Genomic DNA, 14004 nt, shown 5'->3' with positions numbered 1-14004 from the left:
TTCTCCTGCGGACCAGCCCCCCTTGCAAACAGCTGCAACGAGCCTTGTGTTCTGCGCTGCGCTGACTCCACCACCGTCATCGAGCCCTCCCCGGTGGTGGTGACCCTGCCGGGCCCCATCCTCACCTCTTTCCCCCAGAGCACAGCCGTGGGATCCTCTCTGTCGGCTGCTGTGGGGAGCTCCCTCAGCGCCGGGGGGGTTCCCATCTCTTCTGGGGGCTCCCTTGGCCTTGGGAGGTTCACAGGCCTCGGGAGCGGTCTGTGCGGGCCCCTGCGTTCATGCAACGTGTGCTTGTAGGGCCAGGGCATGGCTCACGTTGGAGAGGACCACCAGGAACGGAGAAAGGACGTCTGGATCCAGGACCGGGGAGACGCCAGTGGTTTCCCAGTGCGTGGGGCACCTGCCTCTCCCCCTGAATGGAAGGGAACCGTGTGTCACCCCTTGACAGCGTGCCGCCTTGCTCTTATTCTTCCTGTGCTTTCCTTGCTACCGCCAGGTAGCCCCCTCATCCTCCCTCCCGTGCTTCGTAGCTTTTGCTGCTGACCGAGGCAACACACTTCACTCGCCCGTGCTGCAGATGGGAGAGGACTCTCACCGGCTGCAGCTGCAACGGGGAGAAAGGAGTGCCTTGCAGGCGCTTGGTATCCCACTGCGAGGGGCGACGTCCTCGTGCCCTGTGGAGCCCTCGACCTCTCACGCTCAGTGCTCTTCCCCCTCCTGTTCTCACTGAAGAAATGCGCACTTGCTCTTCTCATTAAAGAAATGCTGCATCCCAGCCCGAGTGCCCTCGTCTTCCTTTCTCCTGACACTGCAGCTGCCCCTGGGCCACGCGCGCTGTGGGGCTGCTGATTTTCTCTACGCGTCGATGCACAGACTCCTGCCCAGCCGTTCCACGCTGCCCTTGCCCCGTCCCTGGCCACGTGTAGGCCAGTCGCTTTGAGACGGGATTTCACTTGGTCTCCCGCCAAGCATCCCTGGTGAGCTGAGCATGGAAGCGGCGAGGCCCCTGGGGAAAGGCATAGAGCCTTTGTCTGGTGGAAGAGGCAAATGAGAACATGTAGCTTTATTTCCTTGCTTTATTCCACTTGATCATCTGGGGAAGGAGGTGCCCTCAGAATGTGTGGGCACATGGAGTTTTCCCCTTGTCAGGTAAAACGGGTGGACTTGACCGTCTGGGGTGAGGCATGTTCCCTTTTTGGAAGCCACTGGGTAATGTGTCAGACCGCACATATGCAGTTGCCTGTTCTACACATACTGACCTCGGCATTGTTTGGGTTGCATTGTACATCGCTGGGTTGGATGCAGTTGAGTTGGATTGTGTTGCGTTACGTTTAACTTGGTGGGTTTGGGTTTTTTTCTGGGGGTGGGAATTGCTCTCAGTGCTTTTCACAACATGGAGCTGGGTGGCATTGCCAGGAGCAACCATGGCCAGCCCCCGCACCCAGCAAAGGCAGCCCTCAGGGAGTGCCAGCAAGCAGGAGAGCTTCAAACAGGGAGGCAAACAGGGCACGGTGCTTCCAGCAGAATGTGGCTCAGCAGTTTGTGTGGCAGACGGTGCAGCAGGACACACAGGGAGGGCCACCTTTGGAAAGCGGTCTGTCTTCTCCTAGGGGCTGAACGGAGACAGGTTCCTGCTGAAACAAAATGGTGTCCACCTGCCACAACTGCAAAGCTGTGGCTGAAGCCGAGATGGAAGTGACAAAACCTCTCTATGTGGGCACCTACACCCAGAGTAACCTCCCTAGAACTGAGATAGCTGCTGAGACCCAAAGTCGCACAGAACTCCAGAACCTGGAAGTTCCACTAGGGTCTGAAGGCAGAGGTGGATGTCACGGGTGCAAGTGTGCCCAGCTGGATGAACTCTTCAAGCCAGTAGCCATGTTTCAAGAGGCACCTAACAGGCAGCACAGTATCAGCAACCTAAATGAGAGACTGATGCGTCGTATTGTGCACTGCCACAAGCTGAGAGACAGCCCTGCCTTAAGACCTTGCAAAGGGAAGGTGAGCTTGCTTCCAACTCCAAGCTGACAGACTCAACAAACTCACAAGTCAAAGGAGACTGGACTCTGGTCTCTGCTTCGGGCAGGAGGAGGAATCTTCCCCTTCCCACTGAAGTGCATGGGGATCTTCTTCCTCAATACAGGACTATGTATTTCTCTTTAGTGAGTGTCACGAGATTCCTGTCAACTTATTTCTCCAGTCTGTCAAGGTCCTCTTGAATGGCATCACGACTGCCTGCTGTATAATAAAATCATAGAATCGTAGAATGGTTTGGGTTAGAAGGGACTGTCGAAGCTCATCTAGTTCGCCCCCCCTGCCATGACCAGGGGCATCTTTCACTAGGTCAGGTTACTCAAAGCCCCATCCATCATGGGGCATCCACAACTTCTCGGGATGACCTGTTCCGGTGTCTCACAACCCTCATCATAAAGCATTTCTTCCTTGTGTCCAATATAAACCCACACTCTTTCACTTTAAAACCATTGCCCCTTGTCCTGTCACTGCAGACCTTGGTAAAAAGTCTGTCTCCATCTTCCTTATAAGCCTCCTTTAAGTATTGGAGGGCCACAAGAAGGTCTCCCTGGAGACTTCTCTTCTCAAGGCTGAAAATCTTCCTGATGGAAGTTATGATCTGAACGGGCACTGAGGTGAGACTGACTTGTTGGTAATTCCCAGGGTCCTCCTTATTACCCTTTTAAAAATTGGTGCAATATTCCCTTTTCTCCAGTCACTGGGAGCTTTGTTTGTCTGCTGTGGCTTTTCAAACATGATGGAGAGTGGCTTAGCAACTGCATCTGCCAGTTCCCTCAGGACCCTAATTCTTTTGAAAGGTGTGTTGTCTTTCTAATTCTAATGGAGATCTCAAGCTTCTGGGTAGGCTTGCACAGTCACCAGTTAGTTGGGGGGACCATCGAGGCTGCAGCCTAAGCCTGTGGGTGAGCTGAGCAGGCAGCAGCCCAGTACTCGGCACCCTTCCGCCTAAGTGTGGACACTGCTCCCAACTGATGCGCTCCCTGTGTGCACACCCTGGTCACTGGTGCTCCCTAGGGGCCAGTTACATACGCCTTTGTGGGGCTCGAACTGGTCAGGAGGACAGCCAGCATTGCCCAGCTCTCTCCCCCTCCTCTCCTTCCAGGAGACCCCCTGTTTCCGACCTGTCCCTCCTGCACACACAACCCAAGGGTGTCAGGGGCCCAGAAACGCTCTCAGATACCCCCCCAGCTACCTCACAAGCCTCATGTTCCTCTCAGTTAGCATCGTCTGTCTGCATTTTGAACTGTGTCACCCACTCCTCTAAGATTTGTATCATCTGTAAACTTGTTACGGATTCACTCTGCCCCATTGTCCAGGCCATTAATGGAAAATGTTAAACAGTATAGAATACAGTATCAGTCACCGTTAGTGTACAGCTTGAGTGCCTGACCTCCAACTGGAGTTTGTGCCACTAATCAGAACCCTCTGGGCCTAGGACTTCAGCCAGTTTTCAGTCATAGCTCTGTCCACTTATCTGGTTCACACTTCATTAAAATTTTTCTGTGAGGCTATCATAGGGGTAAGCTGTGAAAGTCTTGTTCAAGTCCAGAAAATCAATATCATTTGATCTCCACTTGTCCCCAAGGTAGTCGTCTCTTCATTGAAGGTTTAGATATACACATCAGAGATGAATTCCCCATCATAAATCCATATCGACTACTCCAAATCACCTTTCTATGCTTCATGTGATTGGAAATGGTTTGTGGTATTATATGTTCGATCAGCTTTCCAGGGACTGAGGTGAGGTTACTTCAAGTTCCCTGAGTCCTCCTTCTAGCCCTTCTGGAAGACAGGAGTAGTGCTTGCTTTCCTCCAGTGCTCAGGAACCTCACCTGATTCCTACCACTGTTCAAAGACCATTGAGAGTGGCCTGGCACTGACACTGGTGAGCTCCCTCAGCATTCATGGATGCACCCCATGAGGTTCAAGAGACTTGGATATACCCACTATTTTAAAATGTTCCCCAATGTGATCTTCCTCTACCGAGGGTATGTCTTCATTGCTCCACACTTTCCCATTGTGCTTAGGAGCCTGTGTTTCCCTAAAGCAAAACTTACCAGTGAAGACTGAAGTGAAGAAGGCATTGAGTTCCCTGGTTTTTCTTATGTCCTCTGTTACCAGCCCCCGCCTCCCCCTCCCTTTGCGTTCAGCAATGGGCCCAAACCTTCTTTAGTCTTCCTTTTGCAGCAGGTGTTCTTGTAGAAACCTTTCTTATTGCCCCTCATGGCCAGTGCCAGATTCAGCTCAAGGGAGGAGCTCAGGTCAAGAAATTCTCCCTGAAGTTGAAGGCCACTGGTGATACGCATGGGGAGCATGAACCTTGCAGTGGGCAATGACAGAAATGAGGTAGTTTCTGATTGCCACATGAACAGCTCTTTCATGTGTCTTTCAGCATGGTGAGAGTTCAGGGGTTTCGGGATCCCTGGATCTATCAGCCCCTAGAGACTCCAGGCATTCCTGCTTCTGCCCTGATTGCTCCAGCCTGTCCCAGAACCACTGTGTGCGCCCAGGGGAGGGGATCACCACATGTCCTATCTGTCACAAGTGCTTCAGCCTTACCTCCCACAGGGAAATGAATGCCAGGTCCACCAGCCCCTTCACATACTACCTCCCCCGGCCACAATCCACCGGGCAGGGTTGCAGAGCCCAAAGGCTCAGCCAGGGCTCATTCTGGGACACTGATGCCTTGATCATAGATTTCCATTGGCACTGAAGAAGGAGAGAGCAGCAGCCGAAATTTCACCTGTCCCCAGGGAAGGTAAAACTTACCCTGTGCGTGCAGTAGTCACCAGAAAGCAGACAGAAAGTGTCAGGGGTGCAGGAACATTGAATGAGGAGAGCTAGGGTGTGAGAAGTCTCTACCAGAAGAAAGAAGACACCAGGGAAGGGAGTGATGAGCACAGGCCTCCGGCATCATCCTGTTCAGGGAGCAGTAGGAGATTCCCTGGGTGGGAGCCATGGGCAGCTCAGGTTCTTGCACCTTTCTTGCTGCCTGTCAGGACTCTGAGACTGCTTCTATGGGCACAGGTGGCAAACAGACCTGGGCCCACTCCCCAGGGACGTTTGTTTGCATTGGGGTTTCCTGGCGTGGCACAAAGCCCCTCCAAGACTTCAGCAGGAGCATGGAGGACAGCACTGGACCTGCACACTCACACAGGACTGAAGGTGGGAGCTTCAGAACGGCCAGTGGGAAAAGAGACAAGCATGTCATTAATCTGGCATGCTCTGGAAATGCACTTCAGCCACTTCTTCCCCTAGCCATTCTCCTCCTCCTTCCCTTCCCTGCAATCACTGCAGTGCCGTCCTTTACTGAACAATGAAATGGTGCTTTGTGAGAGACGACAGAGGCATTCCCTGAAACCTCCCGGGACGTGGCGCAGCAAGGAGCCAGCAGAATTACTTTGGCTTGGGGCTTTCCTGGTCAGTGATTGCAGGCTGAAACGGGAGTACCCCACAAGTCCGTGGGATGGCAGCAAAAGCACACCCGCGTGTTTCCTTTCGGTTCAGTCTCGCTCAGCTGTTCTCTCTCCAGCTGCTCTTCCACCGGCGGCTCAGCCTGAGAAGTGGTAACTTCCCCCCGCCCAACCAAACGCAACCTTAATCTCTGCCTTACGAGGCTTGCTAAACCTGCACAGCAAAAGGGGGAAATGGCAGGAGAAATAACAGGTGTGGGTGGTTGGGACGGGAAAGGAATTGGTATGGGTGGAACTAGGTTGTACGAGGCATTTTCTCATCACCTGCAAAGGAGCTGTAATTGCACAGTGCATAGAAAAAAGAAAAAAAAACCCCACAGAACATGATTTCTGCCGCTGTATGAAAGTCTCCTCAATTCCCTTTTGAGTATGAAGTAACTAAAAGTGAAACAGCTTCATTTCTCTCTCAGCTTATGGCCTGTGGGCCGAGGGAAACACAAGGAGCCTCCCTCAACAGGACTCTCTACTGGAAGGTGGTGAAGCTTCCTAAGTTTCTGATTCCAGGGTTGCTTAAAGAAAAAAGTAGAGTTCTTTTCTGTGCTGACAGTCAAAAGCCAATCTGGATGGTTTGCTGTATGTGGGATTTGTGTTGGCACAGTATTTAAAGACTCCCACTCTGTCACAAGCAGTTGCACAAGTAGACGGAGTTAGGAAGACTGGGATCATGATTGTGTGTGCTCAGTTCCCTACTGGAATGCCACCCTAATCCCATCTTGCAGTCACACTGCCTACGTCCAGGCCCAAAAGCCAGCGCCTTCCTCCTTTCCATTCCATACCCGTTCCCTGGAATTCATTCCCACAACACAATGAAAGAAAGAAGTCCCATGACTTGTTTTCATATGAAGTTTGTGACTAACGTTTAAGAGAGAAGTTAATTCAAAAGGTCTATGTTAACATTGACATGTGAACAGATGTTGTCATCCACAATTCCTGTAGCCTCGTCCACCACTTGTGAAGGCCAAAGGACCCATGGCTCCACGTTTAACCACAGAACACCCTCTTTTGAATGGTGTTCTGAACAGCCTCTTCAGGGATGCTTGGCAGAACGTTGTTAGGATCAAACATGTGTCATCCTGAGTCTCCTGGGTGCCCAGGACCCCTTCAGAGGAGAACGGGGTACATGAACCACGGCTAAAGGCTGCCTGCCCAAAAAGGTGGCATACCAGGGGTTAGGAGTAGGAGGCTTCAGTCACAAAGGCAGGTGGGAACTGAAATTATTTTTACGCTACGTATAAGAAACTTGTATAACTTTTTGTGTCTCCCACTATGCTCTTTTCCAACAAAGATGGGATGAGAAAATGAAGACTGGAGACTGAGGCAGCTTGTCCTGGGGCTTCATTGCCAGCTTTACCAGAGGTCTGATTTTAAGACAAGCCTCTGCCTGGGGATACTGGTGGCTTTGTCCTGGAGAGGCGGCCGCTGTCAGACCTGTACTTGGATCCCAAGCACAGCATCTGGCCTGGTCATAGCCCAGCGCCTTTTTACGACCCATATCTCAGGTCAACTGGGCTCCTGGTAGCCTGCAAGGCCAGAGGCACGTGACCGAGTCCTGAGGGAGCCAAAAGGCTGAGGTCCCACTGAGATTTGAACTCAGATTGCTGGATTCAGAGACCAGAGCGCACAGTATTACACCATGGGACCCCCTGGGTGAATATTAATTTTCCACTTTGCCCATCCTCGCTCGGCCATATCCTTCTGGCTGAGCCCGACAGTCTCTCCATCTCCCTGGCCATCACCACGTGCAGCCTTTCTCCAGGGCCACTGAGCACTCGCTAGTCACAGGGCCTTTCAAGGGAGTAGCAAAACTCTTTGCGCAAGCCTGGCATGCTTTCTCTTACAAGACCCAGGCTGGTAAACTAAGAATCTTGCTTTCACCTAATTAGACCTGATTATGAAGTTTCCAGTGGAGACTGGGTCTACGTTAAGATTTATCAGAGAAACACGCACATCAGCTGTGTTTGAAGGGACCTTAACAGCTACTGGTAATTACCAATATGGTGGTAAACTGCAAGGCCCTGCTCAACTGGATCTGTGTTTCCTTGTCTAAAACGGTCACACCAGCTTCAGACACAAAATCACCTGTCACAGCAGAACTGAATGACCTAGATGAACTTCCTTTGCTCAAGTGTCAACAGTACAGTAACCTACAACCCCGCAAACAGACTTTGATGCTATTGAAGTGATTGATATCACCTCAGCCTGTCAATCGTTTTTGGCAATTGCAGCTTTGCTCTGGGATTTTGCATTTGGATTTATATTGTTACTGGCCATATACTAACTTGTAAGAATTATTCTATGGTATGGCCTTAGGTAATGAAGGCTTATGAGGAATATGTGGCTCTAAGACCCACAAGATACTCCTGTTAATTGGACTGGCATTGGTACATAAGGGTGGGGTTTTTTCCTTTTTTTTTTTTCCTTCTCTCCTATTTCAGCCTTACAGCTAGAGGTCGAACAAGAATCTCAGGTAGCCCTGCAAAACAGCGTGGTTTTAGACGATGTGCTTGTCGCTCAAGGAAGTGTATGTGTATTAGTTAACACCGCTTGCTGTACATGTGCAGACCAGGAGCAGAGAATATAGAAACGGACATATGTAAAACTCGAGGTAAACTGCAGATATGATATACTTGGAGAAAAAAAACCCTTTTGACTGGTGGGAATGATTCCCAAACACAGAAGGATGTTGAGGAAAAACTGCTTAAGATAGCATTGAAATATATTTTGTGGAGATTATTAATTCTGGTGGTTTTGTACATAATTGGTTCAGCTGATCTTATGTTGTAGCAAATTGGTGTGCAAAAGGCTAGAACAAGGCATGGCTCAAGCAGAGGCCAGAAAAATGATGCTGAATATATTAGAAGATAAGGAAGAAGAAAAGGAAGAAGTGCTTGGACTATAAATTATTACAAAATCTAAAGGCAAGAACGAATGATGGGACAGCACAGCTCACGTGGTGAGATTGATCCTGGGCTCCCAGGAATCTGCAGCCCTTCTACCTATCTTTAAGAGAAAGATGGTATGAGACTACAAGTCTCAAAAAGTCTCATAGGCCCTTGCAGGCCTCAATAGCTAAAAAAAAAACCCAAACATTTGCAGCTAATGGTCTGGTCAGTCAGCACAATTTACTTTAAAAAGTAGTGGATTATTTGTAAGAGGATGCACTGTCTGGAGCATCCTCTTCTGAAGGTACCTGAAAATGAGCTGTAAACAAAAGAAGGGAGCAAAGAGAAGTGAGGTGAAACAATTTTTTTTGGAAATGGAAATAAATAGGAAGCAAAAGGAGAAATTTTAATCACTTGCAATGATTTCTGTGAGTAATTACTACTCACTGGTAATTACTACTCACAAAATGGGGGGATGGTGGGTAAATTCAAATTGCAACTGCTCAGCAATGGTAAATTATGACCAATGAATGATCTGGCATGGAGGGCAAGAGGGCCTAACCGCAGAACTGGCTGGGTGCAGGAATGCCAGAGGCAGAAGGACTCCCTGTAAAGGGAGTGAAGGTTCCCTTGCTGATGAGATAAGAATTATGGCAATGTTGTCTTGTAGGAATCCCGTAATGCGAGCACTCGGGGGCCACCTTTGGTCAGCCGGGGGATGCACCCAACGCGAGGTTGAAGTGCCTGGTACCAACACTCCTATGATCTGTGCTGGTGCAACTGTATGTGAGGAAATGGCTTGTACTGCAGCTTTTGCAGATGTCATATAGAAACTCTTACCAAGGTAGGACACTGTCCAAAGCACTGCTCATTAAAGCTTTATATTTAAGTGCAAACTTATATTTAATTCACCTCAAGGGGTGCAATAAAAATTCCCCTTCAACAGACAATGCCAGATGCACCACATCCACAGCGACTCCTTAATGCCATTTTCCACATACTCCTGCTACAGAGACAAAAGGGAATAGGGGCTACTGTCATCAAATGATGGAAATGATCATGTATGCAGATCATTTGTCTTTCTGGTTCCTGCTCAGGCATTGGACATCCCTTGCCACTGCTGGAAAAAGCTCAGAACATACCTATTCCACCAAGAGAAGCTCTCTCCTGTCTCCCTCTAGGTCACCTACACCTCCCATTTTTTCTCACTTTGCCTCTCCACTCTTCTCCTCAGCCAGGCTCGACCTTGCCCTTCCCACAGATCTCTCCCACTCTCCCAAACCGTTTTGCCTACACACGTACATCCTGCACGGCAGTTGTGGTCTCTGTTCAAGGGCTGACACCACCCTACGACCCCATGAGGCTGGAGGTGCTGCCAGGAGGTCACCACATGCCCTGACGTAGTGTCCTCCCTGTAGAGCTCCCAGCAGGCTTGGAGTGCCCCTCCAATACATTTGAGAGGCAAAGCAGGGTCTAATATCCCACCTCACCCTGTCTGTGTCCACTCAGCTGCCCTCCCTTCTTCCCTGGAAGCACATGAGATGCCATGTGGGGAGTGAAACCAACCCCCCGCCCCGTGTCAGGCTATCTCAGATGGGTGTCTGAGCAGAAGGCGTTGGGAGGTGGGGGTGTAGGTGCTGGTGTTGCGTCCCTGAAGGCCTGTGGAAGGCTGTGGCCAGGTGCCGTCCATGGTCAGTGCATGGCTTGGAGTGCAGGCTGTCGCTGAAAGTGTCAGGGAGGCGGGTGTCCTTGGAGAGGGCGCGTGATGAGCAGGGCAGAGAGGGCTGGGGCAGGTAGTTGTGGCCGAGTGGTGAAGGCGATGGACTAGAAATCCATTGGGGTTTCCCCGCGCAGGTTCGAATCCTGCCAACTACGGGGCGCAGCTGCATTTTGGGCTGCTGACAATTCACCCCGCTGCAGCCACGGGACTCTGGGACACAGCAAAACCCCCTTGCAGTTCACACACCTTCCCAGAGAGATGCCTGGATACATGGAAAATCCTGCTCCCAGGTAAGGGAATGAGGGGAAGAGGAAGGCCCAGCACCGAATGTCAGCCATGAAAGAGGTCCTTCTGTGTACACACTGCCCTCATTGCCAATGATGCTGCCTGGGCGGTGCAGCATCTCAAGGAAAAGGGAAACCCAGATGACACCCTGTGGAGAGAGGCCAAAGAAAAAGAAGGTGATAAAAGCTCATTGCTAGCGCATGGTTTGTCCCCCACAGCCATGCCCCTGAGAGTGGGGGACATGAATGGGAAGACGCTAACTGTGTTACCTGAAATAAAAGCTCTCGAAACCAAAAGTAGTTTAGAGAGGAGGCATTGCTTTATTTGACATTGGGCGCTAGGGGGGAAACCCACAAATCTAGCACCCTTACTGGGAATATTCACCCATTATTTATACACAAAGTTTTCTCATTATTCCGCCTACCTAATACATAACTCCACCTAGGCCTACATATTCATTAGGATGACCGAACAGCCTTTTTGCACGTGTACATCAAATTTTGCTGCGTCGGCAAAACACTTCCGCGCAAGCGCGAGTGTCTCGGTGGTCATTTGGGTAAGGGGACCCTTCCTTGCATCATCCTTTTAAGGTATCGAGTCATCTCAGGACAGTGAAAGTTTGCTGGAAGTTTGCCAACTTCTTGAGGATGGTAAGGACGTTCCTTGAAGTAGCCACAGCTCAGTCCTAATTGGTATGGGAGCACATACTTGATGCATAAAAGAACCTTGAAGTGATTAACTACTTCTTGTTCTCCCGTCCTTGGTGATTAACTACTTCTGGCTGTCTCCTCATTAACACTATCTGTAACATCAGCTCAGTGACTAACTATTTTCTCACACAGTAAGAAGGTCAGTAATTAGCTATTTTCTCACACAGATAAGAAGGTTAGTAGGAAACAAACAACATTTTAGTTAGCATAATGTTATAAAAAAAGCAGAGGGCTGTCTTTGGTAACAACTGCAATACATTTTGCTTAGAAGAACTAATGCTATGTGAGACTATGAACTTTTAATCTCAGAGCTGACATGGCCTGAAGACCCAATCTAAATTGGCTCTCACCTCATGAGAACATGCAAATACTGACCATAAAAAGAATAGGAGATTTGCCTTAGGAAGCTAGGTTTATAAACATGGCTTTGGTGCAGAGTCAGTTTCCCCTGACCGGTTATGTATGCTTCCATCTGCACACCCAGCCCTCCCCATCCCGCTTTGGTTTTGTCTCCTCTGCCCGGCTTTGCCTGCTCTGACAGGCAGATGGTATAGAAAAACAGCAGACACAACGCACAAACACGCAGGCATCAGCACTGACACCTCATCCCTCGCCCTCACCGACAGGGTCTACCTGCTCAGCCTGCCCAGAGTGTTTCTGGCAGCATCAAAGGTTGGCCTCCACCCGGTCCATCTGGGCCAACCCTGTCCCGGGGAGACTGGGAGCCACCTCCACCCCCAGCAGTGCTGGGGCAATTCAGGCACAGAGAGGAGTGTTTCCCTGACTCCCTGGAAAGCTGCGTGATGAGAGGGGCAGCGCTCTGCTGTCACAAAGCAGCGAGGACAGGGCTGCGCCGGGAAGGGAGGAGTTTATTTGATAGAGGAAGAGTTGTCAGGAGGACCCAGAGCAGCTAGCTACTGGTTGCACAAGCTGGACTGCCTTCCTCTGCTGGGACACTCCTGGCTGACTTCCAATCCTTTCTTCCAGGAAACACTAGCCCCTCCTGCTGCAAAGTGCCCTTTCCTGCAGTGGAAACGAGGTTTTTGTCTCCTGAGATGGCTCCAGACTGGTCCAGAGGCAGGTGAATTCCGCTGTTAGCCCAAGAGAGCTCTTCTGCATGTCTTGGGACCACCTGGACCTGCATGCACACAGCCCCACCCATTTGCAAATATCCCTTCCACTGTAGTCTTCCATGCTGCTCCTCCCTGGGGGACACTGTGGAGGGGACACTTTGTGCCCCCTTTACTGGATTCACGCAATCTTCGTAGTCCTCCTGAGTGGCCTGCCCCTTCTTCCATAGGACATAAACTTTCATCTTCTGAGTTCCAGCCAGAACTCTCGGTTTAGCAAGGCTGGTTTTCCTCCTCGCTGGCTTGTCTTACGGCGCATAGGGACAGCCAGCTCCTGCACCTTAAAGATTTCCTTCCTCAAGAATGTCCAGCCTTCCCGGACTCCTTTGCCCTTCAGGACTGCCTCCCAAGGGACTCTGTCAAACAGTCTCCTAAACAGGCTAAAGTCTACCCTCCAGAAGTCCAAGGTAGCAGTTCTGCTGAACCCCCTCCTTACTTCTCCAAGAATCAAACCCACTATCATTTTGTGATCCCTATGCCCAAGACAGCCTCCAATCTTCACATCACCCACGACTCCTCCTCTGTTCACAAACAGCAGCTCCAGCAGGGCACCTTCCCTGGTTGGCTGGCTCACCAGCTGTGTCAGGAAGTTACCTTCCACACACTCCAGGAACCTCCTACACTGTTTCCTCTCTGCTGTCTTGTGTTCCCAGCAGATATCTGGCAAGCTGAATTCCCCCAAAGAGAACAAGCGGTAGTGATTGTGAGACTTCTTCCAGCTGCTTATCGAATATTTTGACTGCCTCTTGATCCAGAGTGGGCATTCTACAACAGACTCCCGCCATGATATCTGCCTTGTTGGCCTTTCCCCTGATTCTTACCCATAAACACTCGACTCTATTGTCACCATCATTAAGTTCTCAACAATTAAAACACTCCTTAACATACAGGGCCACTCCGATGCCCCTCCTTCCTTGCCTGTCCCTTCTGAGAGTTTATAGCCATCCAATGCAGAACTCCAGTTATGTGCATCATCCCACCATGTTCCTGTGATGGGGACCATATCGTATTTTCTTACTGCACAAAGGCTTCACCTCCTCCTCTTTCTTGCCCATGCTGGGTGCGTTGGTGTAGATGAACTTCAGTTGGGCTCTTGATCCTATCACCTTTCTGGGAGGAGACAGCAAATGCTGTAGACAAGAGGGCTTTACAGACTGTCTCCCTGGGCACCAGGGGCAGCATGGAGCTGAGTGCCGTGGCGGCAGCGGGGTGAATTGCCAGCAGCCCAAAATGCAGCTGCGCCCCGTAGTTGGCAGGATTCGAACCTGCGCGGGGAAACCCCAATGGATTTCTAGTCCATCGCCTTCACCACTCGGCCACAACTACCTGCCCCAGCCCTCTCTGCCCTGCTCATCACGCGCCCTCTCCAAGGACACCCGCCTCCCTGACACTTTCAGCGACAGCCTGCACTCCAAGCCATGCACTGACCATGGACGGCACCTGGCCACAGCCTTCCACAGGCCTTCAGGGACGCAACACCAGCACCTACGCCCCCACCTCCCAACCCCGCCTCCTCAGGCACCCATCTGAGAGAAACTCAGCACCAAGGACGCTTGCTCGGCCTTGCAGAGGTCTTGGCCAGATGAGGGGGCAGGAGAACAAAGCACCACCAGTCTCCAGCTGTGCTGCGCAAAGGCTTTAATGAGAAGGAGCAAATGCAGTGGCACAGAACAGAGACCAAGAAAGACGGCTGTGGGGCGCGGCAGGGCAAAGAAGATGACACGCTTCCCAAGGACAAGCTCCACTCACAGCGCTTGCCTTTGCCCACTC

At 50.8% G+C, this 14004-nt stretch overlaps 2 non-coding genes across 2 annotated transcripts; one reads left to right on the top strand and one right to left on the bottom strand.

The window, feature by feature from the left end:
- The first annotated feature begins 10182 nt into the window (after positions 1 to 10182).
- TRNAS-AGA (transfer RNA serine (anticodon AGA)) lies at positions 10183 to 10264 on the top strand. The gene has a single exon. It is a non-coding gene; the product is annotated as a tRNA-Ser (tRNA).
- A 3214-nt stretch (positions 10265 to 13478) lies between these two features.
- Positions 13479 to 13560, bottom strand: TRNAS-AGA (transfer RNA serine (anticodon AGA)). Its single transcript has one exon. It is a non-coding gene; the product is annotated as a tRNA-Ser (tRNA).
- Positions 13561 to 14004: the final 444 nt, after the last annotated feature.

Source organism: Chroicocephalus ridibundus, chromosome 9 (genome assembly GCF_963924245.1).
Source record: "Chroicocephalus ridibundus chromosome 9, bChrRid1.1, whole genome shotgun sequence".
NCBI classification, from domain to species: domain Eukaryota; kingdom Metazoa; phylum Chordata; class Aves; order Charadriiformes; family Laridae; genus Chroicocephalus; species Chroicocephalus ridibundus.
The sequence above is the reverse complement of the archived record's forward strand: the minus strand, read 5'-3'. Positions and strand labels throughout refer to the sequence as shown.